General features: G+C 35.9%; 1 pseudogene; it reads right to left on the bottom strand.

The window, feature by feature from the left end:
* Window positions 1-287: 287 nt before the first annotated feature.
* On the bottom strand, window positions 288-14,935 carry LOC116136499 (annotated as a pseudogene).
* Between the last annotated feature and the right edge of the window lie 8,349 nt (window positions 14,936-23,284).

The following is a 23,284-nucleotide window of genomic DNA, read 5'->3' as shown; positions in this document are numbered from 1 at the left end:
GGATAAAAGAAGTAGACCAAACATAAGAAATTTATCAATTAAAGCCAATGAGGGGAGCTATCAGATAATTCTTCAAATGTGAAGGGAAGTTAGAGATCGTTTTTCACACCTTTAGGGTGTGAGGGACTTAAGATTAAACGTAAGGGGAGGTGTGGGATAGTAATCTTTTAAGATACATAGTTGAATCCTGGACAACCGTAAAACTTTGGGATCTTTTATGGAAATATTATTCAAGAAATTTGGCAATATACATAGCCGTAGGTCCCAGCACATCAAACAAAATTATATTACTCCCGAAATGAAATTTGAGATGAATTAATCCTTTGCGTGAGTTTTGGTTTCTCCTTGTATTTGTACCATGACGCCCAATAAAGGTAATTTGCTAATTGATTGCACTGACAATTGCGAGGAACCAGTAGAAAAGATTCAAATTATTGTCATTCAAGATATCCCCATGTAACCATCCTTTCTTGCTCGGAGTTATCTTCTCGGTGACAGAGTTTATAATGTCCACAAAGGCGCTGCTCAGAAGTAACCAAATAGTGATAGCCACGCAAGAAGTCGAGAGTGTTCATGCTCGATGGCGCTTCTTTGTAGAAGAATTCCATTAATCCACATTGTAAACGTGTCTGCGAGTCCTAAAATCGAATATTGGAATGAACAGAAGAGACTGATTGGCTTAAAAGGATTCTTGATTGACTGATCTCTTCTTTTTACTTCAACAAACCTGCTACTGTCATGGAAATAATAGAGAGAACAAGACCCCTGCCACACGTTGAAGCTGTGTGATCCCTGATGGATTGCCAGTAATCTTTCGAGCAATTGGGATGACCAGAAACTCGTAGACGGGTATCAAGACAGCCATAAAAACTAAGGAATCACCCGAATTGAAATTGAAGCTGAAGGGAACTTCTTTCCGAAAATACAAGGATCATGAAATATCCTTGGTGCACTGAGAATGTTTGCAATTGTGCCAAACATGTGTTCATTATAGTTGTACTAGCTAAAATGGGCATCATGTTGAGAGGATTTAGGATTTAATTGAATACTAGTAAATCCTAAATCCTTGAAAGCAAAAAATAATGTGAACAAAACGACACAAATAACCACTACACAAACACAAGATTTATAGTGGTTCACTCTCCGTATGAGAGCTACGTCTACCTTATTGCTGCGCGAATTTCATTATGAGAAAAAAAAAAATTACAAGAATCTCTCAAGCCCATAAATTGGCTTACTCACCAAACCCTATTGGGTGACTCTCACTCTGATTGTGGCTTAGCCTTCTATTCAATTTGTGTTTTCTAACTCTAGGACTTAACCCTTTTTTATAGGTAATACATGGGACACAATTCCTAATATGACTCAAATCTCATATCCTAATAGGAATTATATTTAATTCCTAATACAATTATAATCATATTTCCAATTGTATTCCTAAAAGAAATAATTCTACTTAACATAAATTAGAAAAACCCATGTCCTAATCCAACTCTAATTTGGATTGAATTTGGCTCCATAATCTCAACATCTCCCACTTGGAGACTAATTCAACATGTCTTCAATTCTTCACTTCCATCAATCGCGCATCAACTCTCTTTCTTCTTCAAGCGAGAAGTCCAACTGAAATTGTACCACACTTCAGTTTCTCAAGTGTAACTACCTTCGTAAACATATCAGTTGGATTTTTACTCCTTTGAATCTTCTCAAGAGCTATAACTCCTTCTTCCAAACTGATCGTATGAATGGTACGAAATTCTATGTTGTTTTGTCCTAGCATGGTAAACTGGGTTCTTGTGCCAAGTGAATTACACTTTGACTATCAACTACAAACTTCTCATAATTTTGACCCAATTCTTCTAGGAACCGTTTGTAACTATATTAGCTCTTTACTAGCTTCTGTCACATAACATACTCTGTCTCTGTAGTAGAAGAGCAACAATCTTCTATAACTTTGAAACCTTACTGACCGCTATAACCACTAATGTAAAGACATAACCTATGGACTCTTCAGGTTATCAATGTCACCAGTCTATCACACCATATAACCTTGTAGCTCTAAATCTGACTTCCTAAAGCATAATGCTGAATTTGTAGTATCTTTCAAATAACTGAGAATCCACTTCACTATCCCAATGTTGCTTTCTTGGATTGCTCATATCCTACTCACACTCACTCCTACTGCATGTGCTATGTCTAGCCTTGTACACACATGGCATACATAAGTCTGCCAATCACTGATGCATAAGGTACCTTGGCCATGTAGTCACGCTCATGTTCTGTTGTAGGTGACTGATCTTTGGATAGTTTAAAATGACAGCCAAAGGGGTACTTACTGGCTTTGCTCCACCCATGTTGAACCTATTAAGTACTTTCTTCACATACTCTCTTGTGACAACTTCAAGAAACCTTTGGCATTACTCTCTGGTATCCTCATATAAAGGACTTGTTTTGCACTCTCAACATCCTTCATAGCAAACTCCTTTGCCAATTGCTTTTTAGCTTTTCTATTTCTGTTTACAAGCCTCTACAATCAACATGTCATCTACATATAAAATACGTGATATAGGAGTTACCAAGTTTCTTGAAATAACAGCAATAGTCTGTTTGGCATCTGGAAACCGTTACTACACATAAACCCATCAAACTTCTTGTACCACTGTCTAAGCGCCTGTTTTAGCCCATATAGCTCTTTTGCACTTTGCAAACCATTCTCTCATTTCCTGTACTTAAAACCCTAGGTTGTTGCATATAAATTTCTTCATCTAGTTCTCCATGAAGAAACGTTGTCTTTACATCTAACTGCTCAAGACGAAGTGCTTCTTTTGCCACTAACCCAAGTATTGTTCTTATTATAGTCACTTGACAACTGGAGAGAAAATTTCAGTGTAGTCAGCTTTTTTTTCTACTGAAATCCTTTCAAGATCAATCTTGCTTTATATCGTTTACTGCCATCATGTTCATCTTTCACCCGATAAACCCACTTGTTTATCAATGCCTCTTCCCTTGTGGTAGCTCTATCAACTGCTAGGTTTGATTTGTTAATAATGAGTTCATCTCATCTTTCATAGCTAGCTCCATTTGATTGAGTCATCAATTGCATTGCTTCCTCGTAACACTCTAGTTCACCACCATTAGTTAGTAAATATAGTGCAAAGAAGGAGTACCTCTGTGGTGGTCTTATAGTCCTGGAGAGATCTTCTAGGTTCAAACATGGACGTTTGGGTTCAACTTCTTGAGCTATATTATCTTGATCTTCCTGGTCATTGTCCTGCATGCCATACATTGGGAAATCTTTCAAATGAACTACCTCTTGCTTCTTCACTTCAGTGTTTGGACTTTCTAACTTCATGTTGGTCTATCCTTGTATATCATTTCTCATTGAAAGACGCTATGCTCCTTATAATCTTTCGGTTTTAGTCATCCCAGAAACGTAACCAAACTCGGCATCACCATACAAATGAAAAAACATTTGTTAGATTTACATCAAGCTTACTTCTAAGAGTAGATTCAATGTGAACATATGCTAACACATCAACACTCTTAAGAAAGATAATTTACCTCTTTGCCGCTCCAAACTTCTCTAGGATCTTGCAATTTAGCAGTGTAGAGGATCCTCTATTAAGCAAGTAGTTGTAGTATTGATTGCTCAGCCCAATGTCTGTGGTAGTCCAGCATGCAATGTCATGCTTCTTGCATGCTCATTTAAGGTTATGTTCATCCTTTCGGTGACACCATTTTGTTGAGGAGTTGTAGAATGGTCTTCTCCATCTTGATCTCATTATGGCACAATATTCTTTGAACCCTTGATCAATACGTACTCTCCCCTATTATTGGATCGCAAGCACTCACCCTTTAGGTTTGTCTCATTTTCAACCATGGCTCTCCACTTTTTAAAAGATCAAAAACATCAGATTTATTTTTCAAAAAATAAACCCATACTTTCTCTGCTCGTGTCATCAATGAACGTCACATAAACTTTGAGCCTCCAAGAGATGATAGAGGAGCGGGTCCCCACACTTTGTATGAACCAACTCCAACTTCTTTACCTTTGGTTCCCTTGCTACTTTGGAAAACTTACTCTTCTTTGTTTGCCAAAGATGCAACCTTCACACAACTGTGATCAATCGACTTCAACTCTGGTAGTTTTCCCTTTGATTGAGATCCTTCATTCCTTTCACGCTCAATGCCAAGTCTACAATGCAACAACTTCAGGTAACACTAGCATTTACGACTATAACATAAATCTCTACAACTAGAAGTCATGTAGAGTTCGAGTTTTATTTCACGAGCAACCACCATGGCTTCTTTAGTAACTTTCCATACACCACCTAGAAAGGACCACCTATGCCTCTTCATCGTCAAGTTGCCCAACTGATATTAGATTGTGCATCAATTTTGGTACATGCCTTAATTTCTGGATTTTTCACACAGATCCGTTTGTCATCTTCAACCTGACATCCATATACCTAAATTTTCTAAAGGTTCTCCATCTGCTAGGTATATCTTTCCATGATTTCCAGCCACATAATTTTCTAGAATTTCACGGGGTGCAGTGTATGGAAGAAGCTCCTGAATCTAAAACCCAGAGTCAATAGAATTATCAACAAATAAAAGTAAAGCATCTTGTACCTCTTCATTTATGCATTGGTGGCGGCATCATTGTTTTCACCTCTTTCTTTGGTGCTTTGCAATTCCTTTGTATGTGGCCTTTATTGCCACAATTCCAGCACTCTTTTTTTTTCCCCAAACTTGGACTTGCTTCTTCCATTCCTGATTTTGATCTTCCTCTGCCTCGTTTGAATTCCCATCGTAGCCCCTGCCTCTTGTTTCAACATTCAAAGCATTCAACGTTATCTCACTCATAATCTTTCCTGCGAACCTCCTCAACGAGAATTTTATCTTTTACATCTGTGAGTTTTAATTTCGCACCACCTGTTGAATTACTAATTGCTGCTCTAGGCTCCCAATTATTTGGTAGGGAGGCCATAAGAATCAGGGCATAACTTCTTCATCAAAATCAATTTTTATAGACGACAATTAATTAATGATTGTTAAAATCATTCATATGCTCTGTCATAGAAGCACCTTCTGTCATCTTAAGAAAATTATAATTTTTTTCATAAAATGTACCTTGTTATTTGCAGAAGGCTTCTCATACAATCAGACAAGATCTTCATCAACCCTGTTGTGGTTTCTCCTTCGCCACATTACTTGCCACGTTCTTGGTCAATGTCAATCGAATGACTCCTAATACTATCTATCAAGGAGTGCCCAATCTTCATCTGACATCTTTTCGGGTTTTTCCTCCTAAGAGAGGTAGATGTAATTTTTGCCGCATATAGATGATCTTCAATTTGCATCTTCTAGAATGAGTAATCTGTTCCATCAAACTTGTTGATCCCAACTGCAGATCCTCCTTCTTCTCCAACCATCACTTTCTTCCTTAAACCTTGCTCTAATACCAGTTGTTGGGAGGATTTAATTGAATACTAGTAAATCCTAAATCCCTGAAAGTGAAAATAATGCAAACAAATGACACAAATAACCACACACACAAACACAAGATTTATAGTGTTTCACTCTCCGTATGAGAGCTACATCTACTTTGCCGCTGCGGAATTTCACTATGAAGAAAAGAAAATTACAAGAATATCTCAAGCCTCGCAAATGTTAAATGATGAATTGTTTTCAAATTCAAAACTAACTAGAGTTGGTTTTGTAACTGCAGTAGTTAGTCATAGTTTAAAGGAATCTGTATAAAAGGCAACATGCTTTCTGTTTTCATTAAGTGAAAGATTAATAATCTTCTCTTCACAACAAAGCTTTATTTCTTTATGTGTACAAAGCTATGGAAATTTTCCATCTCATTTTCCCGCAGATTCTTGGCACCCAATGTAACGCCCCACTTGAGGTACGTAGCTAAGTTATGGTGTATGCTTGATGTTTATTGTTTTGCTTTTATTTGGGTTGATATATTGTTAATATTGGTTGGTTGCCCTTAGTTGAATTTTTGTTAAAGTTATTTTGGAAAAATATGAAGAAAATCCCTTAAATTTCATTATGGGTAAAATGGTCTTTTCACTCAAAATTATTGAAATTGTGGGGAGTGGAAAGGATAGAATTCATAGAGAATGTAATAAAAAGGAGGGCATTATTGTAATTGACTAAGGGACATAGATAGAATTTCCAAGAAAGAGCAAGGGCAAAATGGGAAGACATATGTTAATTGTGAGTTATAAGGGTTTGGTCTAGAAACCCTTCATTCTTCTTCTCCACCGCCAACTTCTTCTCACCACTTCCTCTCAACTCTTTTTTTCAATATTTCAAGATATTTCAAGAATTTTAGAGAGCTTTTTGAGTAGTTTGGGATAGAAACTTAATCTAAAACACCTAAGGTAAGGATTTTTGCTTTAGATGTAAGTTTTGCTTATATATATATATATATATATTGAAGTCTTAGGGTTTTATTTTTTAAAGTGTAAAGAAGAGACAAGCTATCAAAGGAAAGGAAAAGTGTTACTGAAATCTCTCCATTACAAGGTAAGTAAATCCAACCAAGTTGAGTTTTGAAAAGCTTTGAGTAGAGATTTAGAGATTGAGTAGAGATTATGCATGTATAAATATGTATTATGCTTGTTGAGGAATTATTTGAGATGATTAGCGTAATTCTAACTTGGTGTTGTTGGATACACTTCATGTATGAGAAGTGTTTTAATGTGTATTGAGAAATGGAAATTGAGATGAAGTTTGAGAGATGTTGTGTAAACCTATTTGGAAGTGCTTTTCTTGACAGGGATTATGATTATATGAGGGAGTTTTCTCCCATTTTGGATGTCTAGAGAATGAAGTAGAGTAGTAATTATAGTAGAGTGTTTATATGCACATGAGTTGCTTGATAAAATGCCTAAGTGAAAACATGTTACTAAACTGCCCTGTCACAGCCATGAATTTCTGAGTGATTTTTTGGCATCTTACAGAATGAACTGGGATTAGACCAAAACATAAAAGTTATAGCCCTGTCTCTAAGCTTTAAAGCAAGATAAAACTCGTAGCAATCCGATGTGTATAACTCAAGTTATGCCTTCTTGAGTGTGACCTGCACAGAATGACTGTCTTTGATGCAACATTGCATTTGTGCTTTTCATGAATGCATTAATGAGCATGAATCATCCATATGCATTAATTATGCATTAGAGAAAGAGTAGAAAAAGAGTAGAGAACTTTGAGTGTGAGCTTTATTAAGAGAAAAGAGAGAAAAAGAGAATAGAGTAGGTTGTGCGATGGGGAACCCGTGAGTAATGGGTAGAGTATTCCCGCACGTACGCCGCATTGAGAGAGCGGCATGAGTATGAGAGAGAGAAGTGGTGTAGCCCGTGAGAGTGCATGCGGATGAGGGCTATACTCGAGAGTACCCGAGAGAGAGTTTATACGCTCACATGGCCAAGGGTTCCGAATCCATGCATAACCGAGTCCGATTGGATAGAATGAGTAGAAGTCACGGAGAACAGGAGCGAGTCCCGACCGTGCCTCTGGTAAGATGAGGCCGTGACTTACAAAAGAGAGTTAGTAAAAAGAGTTAAGAGAAAGAGTAAATAGAGAGAAGTATAAAAGAGAGAGTAAATGAGAATTGTAAGGAAAGAATTAGAGAGAGAGTTATGGGGATAGATGAGTAGAGGATTTACTTACTGAGCATTAGTTGTGCTCACCCCGTTGTTTCCTATGTTTTCGCAGGATCTAGGTGAGGATACAGTCAGATGGGCGTCGACAAGCGAAGGGAAATGGCTACACTGTCTACCTTGTTTTTGATGCTTTTGTACATGATACAACTTTTTGTATAAAGAATGTATATGTTTAATAAAAGAAAATTTTGGGCCCAACTTTTTATGCTATCTTACATGTATTTTTACTATGTATATTTTAAACGAATATGAGTATAATGGAGTTGTTACAACCAAATAATACTTTTGTTCCAGAAAACCTCACACACCTTCTAAGCACGAAGATGAGACCAATGCGCCTCCTCCTGAGTTCACCTCTGGTTCCACTTCCACTGTCGTTACTGCTGCAGCCACGTCTTTGTCTCCAACAACCTTACCACCGATTATGATCAAGCTTCATCAAAAGAACTATGTGTACTGGTGATCGCAAGTATTGTCTGTTGTTCGAGCGTTTGATTTGGAACATTTTCTGACCAGATCTAGATCTCTACCACCGGAAGTTATAACCTCTGGAACTGCGTTCAAGGCCTTCAGCTGTGTAAATCCTGCTTGTGCTGTCTGGTGTCATCTTGATCAGTTGATTGTTAATTGGCTTCTTGCTTCTATTTCTGAAAATATGATGCGGCATGTGGTGAAGTGTGTTAATGGATCTGAGATCTAGTCCAGCTTAGAGAAACTGAACTAGACTTAAGCCAAATCTCATATCATGCATCAGCGTCATTTGCTTCAGACTACTACAAAAGGCTTAATGTCTGTTCGTGACTATATCTAGAAAATGAAAGATGCTGCTGATATACTTTTTGCTTCAAGAACAGAGCCCTCTGATTCTGAACTTATTCTCTACATTCTCAATAGTCTGGGCCCTGAGTTTGATGTTGTTGTGGTAAATTTAACCTCTCTCACTTCTCGGTGTGAATCCTTTACCTTAGAAGAAGCTCAATTTGAACTTCAAGCCTATGAGAACAGGCTTGCTCGTCAAACTTCAGCCTACTCTATTGATCTTCAAAGCTCAAATGTGCCTTCGTCAGCTTTTTATGCAGCAACAAATCAGTCTTCTTCTAATGGTTTTTCGCAACAGTTTGCTCCTCAAAATCCTAGTCATCAAGCTGTAGCTAATAATGGTAAAGGTCAGGGCAAAAATGGCTCTGGTCGTGGCAAACCTATTTGCCAACTATGTGGTAAAACTGGCCATGTTGTAATGCAGTGTTATCATCGGTTCGACATAAGTTTCCAAGGTCCCCAACCTGTTCGAACTAATTTGCCACCACCGTCATTTCAATCATCTTTCTCTGCTGCTCCACGAAATGGTCCTCAGGCTTTTGTTCTCCCTCAATGGCTACTCCCTTTTTCTGTATCACCACCAGTTTATCCAACTTCTCAACTGTATCAACAACCTTATCAGCACAATTCTTTATAGTACTCTCACACTTATCAGCCAGCACCACAACCTTATCAACCACCCTCTTCATCATGTCACCAAGTGCCTAATCCCTCCATTGCTTTTCATGCTACACCAGCTACTGTTGCTGATAATTCCTGGTACTTAGACAGTGGTGCGTTTGATCATATTACTTCTGATATGCAACAACTTTCAACTCATGGCACTTACACAGGATCTGAAAAGTTGGCTGTAGGTAATGGTAATTTACTTGATATTGTTGGTATTGGTTCAGGTTCTTTATCTTGCACATACTCCGGTTCTGTCTTAGCCTTACGAAGAGTATTAATTGTTCCCAAGATTACTAAGAATCTCATCAGTATTTCTCGTCTTGTTCAAGATAATCCTATTATGGTTGAATTCTCATCTGGTTCTTGTCTTATTAAACACAAGAAAACTCAAGCAATTCTTTTTCAAGGATATCTTAAAGATGGATTGTATTTCCTGGATCATCCTGGAATCCTGTCTCATAAAGCTCTTCTCTCAGCTCCGTTGTTCACATCACAGACTTCATCTCCACCGTTGTTGACACAGGCTTCCACCTCGCTATTTCATCCTAAAATTCATCTTGTATATCAGCCTTATTCTTCTCATAATACATGGAGTTCGTCTGCTTCTAATCATGATGATACTATTGTTGCTGCTTGTGTATCTCTCTCGCATTTACATGGTAATAAGATTGGTGATTTGTGGCATCAAAGATTGGGCCATCCTCATTTGGCTGTTCTTCATAAAGTTGTATCTCAGTTTGATAAACCAGTTACTGTATCTACTTCATTTTGTGCCTCTTGTCGTTTTGGTAAACCGTGTCAAATTAATTTTCCTAGCTCAATTCGCAAGAGTATGCACCCTTTAGAACTTGTACATTCGGATGTTTGGGGACCAGCCCATTTTGCTTCTGTTGAAGGTTATAAATACTATGTTCATTTTGTGGATGATTACAGTAATTTTACTTGGATCTATCCTTTAAAGGCTAAGTCTAAGACAAAATTGGCTTTTATGGAATTCCATGTTATGGTTGAACGTCAATTTGGTACATCTTTGAAGTGTTTGCAAACAGATTCTAATGGCGAGTATCAAGCTCTTTTTTCTTACTTAAAACAACATGGTATTCTTTTTCGGTTGTCCTGTCCATATACACATCAATAGAACGGTAAGGCAGAGAGAAAGCATCGGCATTTAGTTGAAATTGGCTTAACATTACTGGCTCAAGCTTCTATGCCGCTCAAATACTGGTGGAATGCTTTTCAGACTTCAGTTTTTTTGATCAACCCTCTGCCTACTGTTACCTTACATCACATGTCTCCTTTTGAAGTTTTGTTTCACCAAAAACCAAACTATTCCTTTTTGAAAGTTTTTGGATGTGCTTGCTACCCCTATCTTCGTCCATACAATCGTCATAAGTTTGATTTTCATACTTCCTGCTGTGTTTTTATTGGCTACAGCCTCTTTCATAAGGGATATAAGTGTCTTCACTCCTTTGGCAGGGTCTGTATTGTCAAGAGTGTTTCCTTTAATGAACACTATTTTCCTTTTTCTGACTCTTTTCCTAATCTCAGTCTTACATTAAATACAGTTTCCTCTTCTGCTGAATCGTGTTTTGCACCTGTCTCTTTTTGGCCTATTGTCACTTCTTTTCCATATACAAAGGCCTCTACACCTACTATTTCTACTCCTTACCATACGTCAACTACAAAAAGTCTTGTGTCTTCACCTTTATCCATTACACCTACTCCCTCACATGCATCACTGAATGAGTCTCATTCTGTCTCATCTACTTTATCACCATCAAATAATCTGCCCCCACGTACTTCTCCTCCTTTAGAAGTTCATTTTTACATTGAATTAAATATTCCTCCTCTTGCTGTCCAAAGACTTCATGCCATGAAAACACGATCACAAACAGCTCGTTGTCCCTCCTCTACGGCAACTCTATTTGCTTCCACTTGTATAAATCCTCATGAGCCATCTTCAGTTGCTGAAGCTCTTGCTTCTCCTCACTGGTTTGCTGCTATGACAACTGAATTTGACGCACTTCAAAGTAATCAGACTTGGACTTTAGTTCCACGTTCTCCTGATATGCATATTGTTTCAAATAAATGGGTGTTCAAAGTTAAATACAACGCAAATGGTTCAGTTCAAAGGTGCAAGGCTCATCTTGTTGCAAAAGGATTTCAACAACAACTTGGTCTTGATTTTACTGAAACTTTCAGCCATATTGTGAAACCTGTTACTGTGCGTGTGATTCTCACATTGGCTGTAACTCATCAATAGGATATCAAGCAACTTGACATCAATAACGCCTTTCTTAATGGTGATTTGCAGGAAGTCGTTTATATGCATCAGCCAGATGGTTTTGTTGATCCACATCATCCTGGTTATGTTTGCAAATTATCCAAGGCCTTATATGGCTTGAAACAGGCCCCTCGTGCCTGGTTTGATAAACTCAAATTTGACTTACTCGAATAGGGTTTTCGGAAAGCAGTCTATGACAACAGTCTATTCTATTTCTCAAATTATGCTCATGTTATCTATTTGTTGATCTACGTGGATGATATCTTGGTCACTGGTGATGATCCTCAGCTTACTTCGCAGCTTATCTCATATTTGAATGGTAAGTTTTCCCTCAAAACTCTTGGTTCTTTGAGTTATTTTTTGGGTATTGAGGCTTACCATGATGAGTCAGGTCTTTACCTGACTCAAGCCAAATACATTAAGGATTTAGTTTGCAAAACTAACCTTTCTGAAGCTCATGATTGCCCTACGCCTATGGTTTCTCATTGTAAGATGGCTTTGAATGATAGTGAATTATTTAGTGAGCCTTCTTTGTATCATAGTACCATTGGTTCTCTTAAGTACCTCACCATTACTAGGCCTGATATTGCCTTCACTGTCAACAAGTTGAGCCAATATTTACGGGCCCCTATGGTTCAGCACTGGCAAGCTTGTAAACGTCTCCTTCGTTACCTTAAAGATTCTCTTCACTTTGACTTACATCTCCAGGTTACTATTCCTCTTATGATTGAAAGGTATTCTGATGCCGATTGAGCTAGTAACCTTGATGATGGTAGCTCCACTAGCAATTATTGTATTTACCTTGGTGGCAATCTCGTTCAATGGAACTCTAAAAAGCAACATGTTGTTGCTCGTTCCTCTGCTAAATCTGAATATCGCTCTCTTGCTCAAGCGGCCACTAAAGTTATTTGGCTGCAGCAGTTGTTTCAAGAGCTTGGTGTTACATTAATGCATTCCACACCAGTTCTCTGGTGTGATAATATGAGCGTTGCCTCACTTGCTTCTAATCCTGTTCAACATGCTCGCACCAAACATATTGAGATTGACCTTCACTTTATTCGCTAAAAGATTGCCTCAAAAGCCTTAGCTATTCAGTATATTTCTTCCGATCATCAACTTGCTGATATTTTTACTAAGTCGCTGCCTATTACTCAGTTTAATATTTTTCGAGCCAAACTCATCAAAGCTTCTCCTTTGTTTCGCTTGAGGGAGGATGCTGACTAGTTGAAGTTGTATTATTTTTTTTTTTCAATAATGTTGAGTAAATTCTGCCGCATTTTTCTGGACTGCTACTGTAGTATCCTTCTGGAAGATGTTTGCTGGTTTGCACTACTGCATGTTTCTGGGTGTTTGTTGTTTGCACTACTGCAATTTTTCTGGACTACTACTGCAATCTCCTTCTGGAAGATGTTTGCTGTGTTGCACTGCTGTTCTTTTTTCTGGACTGATACAGCTGTATTCTTCTGGAAGATGTGTGCAGTTTTGCGTTGTTGTTTGCTGTTGCACTTTCAGGATTTCTTTCTGCCGTTGCATCTGCTCTCTTGAAGCTGTGTTCTGTATGAAGCTGCTGCTCTACTGGGTTCTACTGCATCAGTTCTGTTTTACTCTATTAAGCAAGCTAAGACAAGGTTTTGCCTAGCTTGAGGGAGGATGTTAAATGATGAATTGTTTTCAAATTCAAAAACTAACTAGAGTTGGTTTTGTAACTGCAGTTAGTTAGTCATAGTTAAAGGAATCTGTATAAAAGGCAACATGCTTTCTGTTTTCATTAAGTGAAAAGATTAATAAAATCTTTCTCTTCACAACAAAGCTTTATTTCTTTAACAAATTGGTTCACTCACTAAACTCTATTTGATGGCTCTCACTCTGATTATGGTTTTGTCTTCTATTCAATTTGTGTTTTCTAACTCTAGGACTTAACCCATTTTTATAGATAATACATGGGACACAATTCCTAATAGGACTCAAATCTCATATCCTAATAGGAATTATATTTTAATTCCTAATACAATTATAATCCTATTTCCAATTGTATTCCTAAAAGAAAACAATTCTACTTAAACACAAATTAGGAAAACCCATGTCCTAATCCAACTCTAATTTAAATTGAATTTGGCTCTATAATCTCAACATATCATCCTTATTAGTATCTTAACTTCTTCAACTTGAGTAACTGTGCAAACTTTCCACGGCTGTGAACTAGTGCCTTGATGAAGAATAGCAGCTTTGTCCAGTCCCCTAGTAAGAATGAAAAATGATTAATTTGTCACATAACTAGTTTGTTCAATTGAGTATCACAAAATCTTACCTGGATCTCTATCTTTATCGCTGATCTCAAATAGCTCATCAGGATTTTCTGGTACTGTCAAGCTTCCGTTTCGGATTGCAACTACTATAACCTGTAACACCGACAAAAATGCTTAACATTACCAGAAATTTGTGCGCGGCGTTACTGAGACTGTGAGGGAGAGATGGAAAAGGACCTGTGCTATCTTCACAAGAGGGCTGTTTCCGAGCGGTTGGAAGCGATAGTAAGGCTTCCCGAGGACAACAGCGATGAACCCAATAATGGCAGTGATTGTGCCCATGAAAAAACCCCAATACCAAGCTTTATTCATGCTGACCCATACGATCACAGTGACACCAAACATGCCTCCAAATGTTGTACTTAGTAAATACCAGTTAAAAATAACTGGCAAGCATTCCATCTTTCTTCCCATACTTGTTATCAAATTGGTCAGCACCGAGTGCTGGAAGAGCTCCCTTAACTCCTCCTGCACCTATTGCTAATAGACAAAGTGAGCCGTAAAACATAAAAGATATTCCTCCTTTGACACAACTTGACTTGCCACAAGGATCAGGATGCAGATCTTTTGAATAAGCTTGGATTGTGCCAGCGATAGTCCCTAAGTGCATTTATAATCAAAGTAATTATAAGAGAGAAAAATATATAATTAATCTGTTATAAATAGATGAGGGGACAAATTGATTAACTTACGATTACTTCCAAGGACCCAAATAATAAAATTGTAAACAGTCGGTTAATGTATGTATCTGAAATGAAGCCTCCAAAGAGAGAGAGCAGGCATAATGAACCCATGAAGTTGGTAAGAGTATTTGAAGAGGTGGATATGTCAAATTGCATACAAACTTGAAATACAGAACCATGCTGACCATGTTAGCTACGAACCCCATATTCTCGAAGGCCCCCAAAGCTACAAATTAATTATATAATCAAGTTCAAATTTAGTTACATCTTTAATTACATATATAATTTGCAAACCTTGAGAATAATCTTACCAAAAACGAAACTGCAAGCTCTGTATCCACCCTTTTTCTTGCTCTTATAGTCGTATGAAATTTCAGAAATCTTGCCATCCTAATTGGAGAAGAAACAGATTAAAAGTCAGTATATATATGAAAATTAAGATTAATGATTTTCTATGGTATCAAAATATACATGCAGCTTAGGACTTACCATCTTTGTAGGAAGGTCCAAGGGTTAATATGCAATTAAGTATAAAATATTTCCTTGCTTATTAATTCATGATATGGCTATTTATAACTAATAACATGGTGAATGGCCTGGATGGGCACAATTAATGAAACTAGATTTTTTCTAACTTGTCTACTTCAGAAGAGATTGTAGGAAGCTTTTATTCCAGATTTTGGTATCCAAGCCGTCCTTGGAGCAGCCCCACCCCATCCCCACCACCGCCCCCCAAACAAAAATCAATTGTTACGTTACGGTTGTAAAAGAAAGTTTGTGAGATAATTCGTTTGTCGGTCTATCTTTATTATTAGAAGAGTGATCATAATCTTTTCCCGCCTTCTGACATTGCTTAGGGGCGTGGTGGGAGTGTCACATTAGATTTATGAAAGAAATGTTATGAGATTCGTTTGTCAGCGTAATATTGCTCCTCATCCAAATATTTTGTATATAATCATACAAAAGTTATGAAAATTAAATAGAAGGTTGGTTTGCCAAATATTACAAAAAAAAAAACAAAAAACCACAGACAAAAGACACTGCTCGGCCGGCTTTGATGCAAGGTTCTAAAACTCGGATCGGACCGAGCGGTCGAACCGCCACCTGCTTGTATTTCCGGTTTAAAGAGAGCAAATAACCGGAATTTACAGTCAAACAGTTTCAAACCGCGGTTGGACCGTTTCACTGTAGCAAACCGACGGTTCAACCGGTATTTAACAAATTTTCGGTCCACACCCCCATCCGGTTTAACACATGAAATGAGAAAAAAAAATTTTAAAAATTAAAAACTACAGTTGCTCAATGCTCAGTTGCTCACAGCCGCACACACAAACTCACAAAGTCAAAGTGTCAGGCTTTAACAAATTTAATTTTCATTTTTCAATTTGCTATTTTGCTTTTGAGTTTTGAGCTACAGATCAGATACAGAGTCATCTTGCACTCTTGCGGTCTTGCACCTTCTTTAGTTTTTCNTTCATAATGCAGTTGTTCTCTATGCATTTCCATCTCCGAAATTATAACTCCTAACCTTTTATCTTATCTCTACCTATTTCTTTTATGTTCATATATAGACACATCAAGGCAAATGTGGTATGAGATTTGAAGGAGCATGTGCATTTTTTCAGTATCTTAAGAGCATTATTTAGAATATTTTTATTAATTTATATGTATATCATTGTCAACAAGCTTTGGGTAGATTTATTTATATTATACATGTAGTTTATCAGATATTTAAGGAATATTGGTCCTTTTATTTGTTTTATATATCGAATTATCGATCAGGAATATTACTAAGTCCCATATTAGAAGCATTATGATTAAATGCACAAACCAACAAATCGAGCAAGCAACAAGGTACATCTTAGTAGCACTTACAAGATAATTTTGATTAATCAAAGCCAATTTTGCTTACTTTATTCGCTTAGAAAGCAAGAAGGAAAGAGATCTCACACAATGAGCTCAGTAAGAGAATTATATAGTGATTAGTGAATAGGAGGACGACCAAAGATGCTAATAAACAAATTCAGCTGCATTTTTCACGTATCTTGCAGGTTTGGGTAATAAAATGGATTATAACTGTAAACCTCGTACCAACACGGGAAATTTTAAAACGAGTTTAATTTAATTATGATCACTCTTCTAATAATAAAGATAGACCGACAAACGAATTATTTCACAAACTTTCTCTTACAACCGTAACGTAGTAATTGATTTTTGTTTTCTGCAGATTATTTTTCCCATCTTCTGACATTGTTTAGGGGCATGATGAGAGTGTCACATTAGATTTATGAAAGAAAGGTTATGAGATTCGTTTGTAAGCGTAATATTGCTCTTCATCCAAATATTTTGTATATAATCATACAAAAGTTATGAAAATTACTCATCCAAATATTTTGTATATAATCATACAAAAGTTATGAAAATTAAATAGAAGGTTGGTTTGCCAAATATTACAAAAAAAACAAAAAACCATAGACAAAAGGCACTGCTCGGCCGGCTTTGATGAATGGGGAATTACGCCGATGAACCTTTTCATCGGTCTTAACACAAAATAATCAATATTCAATACTTTTAATCTCTTTTTATATCAACTATGAAACATTTCTAATTACAACACTACCCCCTTTTGTCCATTTATAGCTTGGAACTCGTAGGCTTAGTTTTTTCATAGACTTAGAAAATTTCTAGAAAATTTGAGTCCTTGGAAAAAAAATTGTATCAATATTTGAAATTATCTGATATTGGAATTTTTTTAAATACTCAGAAAAAAAAAATTCCAGTATACTGAGAGTTTTTTTCTCAACACCGTAAAATAATTTCCCAAAGTAATTCGATTCCAACTAGAAATTAGAGTGCATTAATGCACCTGTTTTTTAGAAGGGAAGATACATTAACATGCTCTGTGAAAATCATTAAAATCTAAACAAGATATCATACTTTAAGTTTTGAAAACCTAATTTATGGTAGATACATATCCCTCATCTCTCCATTAAATTTGGCATATGCTTTCTAATGTTATTTTCATTCAAACTTCCTATGATAAACATATATAATTAAGAACCCATTTCGACGAACAATTGTACACAACAGCTTATCACTACTTTATTTAAATCCATAAACCACCTCAAAATTTACTGAAAATCGATCATAACTACTTACATATTTTCATTTAATTATTAAAGCAAATGAAATAAACAAACATGATCTATCTTACCATATTTTCGTAAACATAATACTACACATACAATTTTTTTCATATAATATAATGTAACAAAATATCATTGGCTGATTTTAAATTAAAAATAAATTTTCACCCAATCATCTTAATTTTATCACATTATATTGTGTGAGAAATGTTATATAAAAATATTGTATGTATAATATTACTCTTTTCCTAAACAAAATTATAAAATGATATAAGGACATGAGGAGAGGGAGAGAAAGAAATGAGTGAAAGCAAATAAAAGTGATCTTTCCATTTGACACTACACAAAGCATCGATCATTGAATTTTATAATGGTTTGCAGATCAGCTTGGCCCATACAATTGTCTTTCCTGTGGTGAAAAGAAGATGTTCTTCTGTAAAGCATATTTTGTCTTTCAAAACATCTCATCCCAAAGGGCATCTTTCCCATCTTTACATTTTTCAATTACATTAAAAAGCTTCATAAACAAAGATAACCTTATTGCTTCTTCCAATGACTCTTGGTATTCTCAAGCATCTTCGAACACACACTCTCAGAAGGTAAATATAAAAGTACACTTGAATATTACCAGAAATTTAATTTGGTAGACCAAAACACTGTCACTGACAAAGAACAATGTCTTCATGATTAGAATTTCAATCAATATTATATATCAACCTCTCCTTTAGTCATACTGTAAAACACAGACAGGTGCATGAGATGCAATGATGCTAAAAACCAAGATGCAAATCCTTTCTTTTTTCTTTTTTAAGTATTACAAATTCATTATTAGTTAAAAGTTTGGCCTAGATCCTTTGCATGTGATATTTCATGATTTCTCCAAATCCAGAATTATCCATTATTACATTTCCTCTATTCATAGTATCCTTTATTGAAATGTCTTTTACTGGGTTGAGTTGTATTATTACAAAATCCTCAGTGATTATGGTTAATGACTGTATAGATTTCAACTCTTGAAAGCAATAAACTTTGTATATGTTTAAACATGTATCCAATTTTGGTCTTATACATTTTTTTTTTTTTTTCTCTGTAATAGTAAAAAAATATAGTTGCTTTAACTTAAAATATTGTTCCTGAATGTTTGTTGCCCATATTCACATGTTATGCATTTAGATTTGTGCTAATATGAGACAAATCTATCTGTCTCTGTTGAAAAATAAAAAGCAAGTAGTGGGTCACATGGAGATTAAAGATAGAAATGGTGTTAATTAGATGGGTCATCTTTGGAATAGAATCTTCCTCATACAGTAAAGAATCTTTCTCATACAGTAAAACCTTTCTATAGTGATATTCTATATAGGAATAAACTTTACATAATCATAAAAAATTCTAGTCCCAATTTGGGATAGTTATAAATAAGAATAAACTCCATATTGTAATAAGTTATAATTTTTCTAATTCCCGTCTTAAGGAAAGTTGTCTCCACATAGTAATAATTATTTGTATATTGCAAAAAAAAATATGCTACTTTACATTAAAGGTTTAAAATGAAATAAAATATTTATTTAAAGTTATTTGGGACAGTGATTTATGTTTTAGAGTTGTTACGGCACTTTTTAACTTGCGGGTATGTAATAATTCGCTAGCATGGACATCTTCTTGTTGAAACCAAAATATTTCTAGCTTTTCAAGCATGTTTAGAGCTTCATAGCACATAACTTTTTTGTATTTTTATACTATCATCCTCAGGATTATTGTCTTTCTCTTCTTATCTAATTGCAGCAATGATTTCTTCTTCAGTTAAAGCATATACGACTTGTTGCTCATTTGGATGATCGAGGAAGACATTAATATGCATCCAATTAGTGTATTGAAGTTGTTGAATCTGATCACTCAATTCTGCAATGAGTCTTTTATTCTTCACATCCACTTCATTTGTAACTTGCAATTCATCGACACCGGAGATCCTAATTTTGCAGTGCTTAAAACAAATTGACAATTGTCTGTGTCTTAACATCAATTAACCATGCAGCAACTACATTTACAGTTTTATTAAGGATACTTTTCTTTTCTGATTCCAATACATAATCTTCTATCCGTTTCAAAAATAGGCGATTAAAACGTTGACTATAATAACGTTAGAAATTCTAATGATGTCTGCATCACACAGCTGGATTTTGAAAGTGCTAGCTGGTGGTAGGAACAGAACAGTTGTGTGATACTAATACTAATACCAATAGTACTAAAACAATTAATTGAAATCCTAATGCACACTATTAAAACATGAATTATAAAATAAGAAATCAAAATATTAATTTTTGTAACTATACCTCTATTAAGTTATAACGTCTTTATAGTAATAAATTAGTTTGATCACACTATTATAACTATAGAGAGATTTTACTATATATTATTCCATTAATTATTCCAAATTTGAACCTCTGGATTCTATGACGCTACTATTGCCATAGATTTAGTTCAATTTTATGGATGGAGAACATCTTATATTTATTATGTATAAGAATTAGCTCATTGGATCTAAACTTTTTAAATTATTAAGATTCAATGTAATTTAAATATATTTTTTAAACGTTTAAAATTAATTACAAAGGCTTCTTAAATTTTGTTGATGCTTGATTTTGACACCAACGACTCGCACATGCAAAGTGTTAAGCTGTTCTCAGAAATTACACGTGAATGATTCATGAGAAGTGTTTATGGTGGAAAGATTATATATGTTTGCAGAAACATAAATAATAGATTGACAAGATAGATTTTTATAGTGGTTTGAATGCTTAAAGCGAATCCTATATCCACTATTATTTTATTATTCTCTGACTATTTTTCTAATATTACCTATAAGGCATACAAAGAATGGAGAAATGCTTTGTTTACAGAGAAAAAATAATAAAGCTCAAATGTTTGTCTAGCTCTCATATGCCTAGTCAACCTATTTTTCACGAAGAGAGGTGTCCATTTATACATTTGAGGTCATTGTAATGAGTGTTTTTGCAAGTTGTCTTGACACGTGGGGATCACTCCTTAATCATTATCTTAAAATGGGATATGATTGATATAAAATATCTCTTGGAGGCAATTTGGGTTTTTGATAGCTAATACCACTTTATCTTTATGTTCTTGTTGAACTATGATTGGTGGTGCTGACACTAGTGTGCATTTTTGGCACAACAGAACCCCCCCAGTTTTTGTAGTGTGTAATTGCACTTCAAAAACTCATGTCTTAGATCTAAATGGTTGCCGCACTATAGGTTGCAGTCTCGAACTAAAGAGCTCGAACTATGCCTCGCGTAATTGGGTGTTGAGAGCTAGGACTGCAATCTGAGAGCTTAGAGCGATCCGAAGTTGAGCGTAATCTGATAACTGACATAAAATGTCTAATAGATGAATTTCTAAAGAGAGCTGACGTTAGAAGCCCAAACGCACGGCTTAGAGGCCTTAAACAGATAAGCCAACTTAAAACAGTCATAACTTTTTATCCGAGAGGAGTTTTAGAGCCCTAAGCTATCCATGGAATGCTCATTCCGAGATCTACGTCATGACAATTGGGGAACTTGATAAGTGCCATTTTTTGGGGCCAAAATCCACCGTTTTGACATGTTTCAGGGTTGTTTTGAGTTTTCTACTCATTTTTTCTAACATTGGCAGCTGCTTGTGACCTGAGATCTGAGAACTAATCATGATCTTATAGTTAAGAACATGACCTGAGGCTATTCGCAATCTCAGAGCTAAGAGCTGATCGCGATTTGAGAGCTAAGAGCGGATCATGATTTGAGAGCTAGGAGTTGATCACGATTAGAGAGCTAGGAGTTGATCGCAATTTGATAAGGGCTCAACCTAAGAGCTTGAGGTGTGCAATCTGAACGATCCACAACGTGCGATCTCAAGCAAATGAGCGAGCTTATTTGAAGTGCAAGGAGCTCGATATGAAGTGCAAGGAGCTTTGATTTGAGAACTCGAGAGCTCTTTACGATCTAAGAGCACAAGGAGTTCGATCAGAAAACATATAGCACAAAGAGTTTGATCAGAAAGTGCGAAGCTTGATCTGAGAACACAAGGAGTTAGATCAGAAAGCGTCGAAGCTTGATTTAAGAACTTGAGATCAGCGATCTAAGCGCTCGGAAGCGCAATCTAGGTGCTCGGAAGCATGATCTGGTCGCTCGGAAACGCTATCTAAATGATCTAAACGTGTGATCTCAACGATCTTGAACATGCAATCTGAGTGCTCGGAAGCACGATCAGAGAGCTCTGATGCGTGTGATATGCGATCTAAGAGCTCTGATGCGTGCGATCTACGATCTGACCATGCGATCTGAGAGCTCTGATGCGTATGAGCTGACCACGCAATTTGAGAGCTCTAATACGTGCGATCTGCAATCTGGCCACGCGATCTAAGAGCTCTGATGGGAAATAGGCTTCAGTATTTTTGATGATAACTTAAGCTGTAGACCTCGGATTTGGATGATTCTTAGACCATCGGAACGCTAACTCAAAGGGTTACAACTCTTGTGTTTATCACATTGCCAGATTCAGACTTTATCAGGCTCAAATTTTCACATGTGATAACATGAAGATTTTGAGGCTTGTTGGAAAAACATGGAGAGCTTATGTGAATCATGCCCTCCTTCTAGCGCCAAATTATTGATGCTTGATTTTGACACCAATGACTCGCACGTGCAAAGTGTTAAGCTGTTCTTACAAATTACACGTGAATGATTCATGAGAAGTGTTTATGGTGTAGAGATTATATATGTTTGCAAAGACATAAATAATAGATTGACAAGCGAGATTTTTATAATGGCTCAGATGCTTAAAGCGAATTTTACATCCACTGTTATTTTATTATTCTCTTGCTATTTTTCTGATATTGCCTGTAAGGTATACAAAGAATGGAGAAAATGCTTTGTTTATAGAGAAAAAATAATAAAGCTCAAATGTTTGTCTAGCTCTCATATGCTAAGCAAGCTTCTTTTTCATGAAGAGAGGTGTTAATTTATACCTTTGAAGTCAATGTAATGAGTGTTTTTGTAAATTGTCTTCACACGTAGAGATCACTCTTTAATCTTTATCTTAAAATAGGATATGATTGATATAAAATATCTCTTGAAAGCGGTTTGAGTTTTTGATAACTAATACCACATTATCTTTAAGTACATGTTAAACTCTGATTAATGGTACCGACACTAGTATGTATTTTTGGCACAACAAATTTGGTGGAGTTTTATTAAAATTCTTCATTAGAAAGAGGAGTTCTATCGTTGATCATGAGCACAAATTTCACATTGTTTGACCGAAATTTAGCCGTGGATTATGATATTATTTATTTTAGTCGGAAGTAGCTAGGAACATTCTTGTCCTTTTGTTGATTTATTGATTTGTAAATTCCAAGGCACACCCGTGACTTAAAACGTTATATATAAATAGTAGAAACTGATTACCGGAGTGGAACGAATAATTGATTACTTAATAATCATATTCTAATTCCAAAATTTTCTTCTATTCAACATCTTAGGAACAGGATGCATTCAATTTTTAAAATCTGCAGCTTAAGTTTAGGAGATAAATGTCAGAATCATGCACGCCCTTTCAGATCCCCTTCCATAAAAAAAACAAGAAACCATATGTTTTTATATGTCTCTGCATGTTTCTCTCTTTTTCTTTCAGTGACCAGGTCTCC

This window comes from Pistacia vera, unplaced genomic scaffold, assembly GCF_008641045.1.
Source record: "Pistacia vera cultivar Batoury unplaced genomic scaffold, PisVer_v2 Contig316, whole genome shotgun sequence".
Lineage (NCBI taxonomy): Eukaryota > Viridiplantae > Streptophyta > Magnoliopsida > Sapindales > Anacardiaceae > Pistacia > Pistacia vera.
Note: the sequence above shows the minus strand (reverse complement) of the source record. Positions and strands in the feature narration are given on the sequence as shown.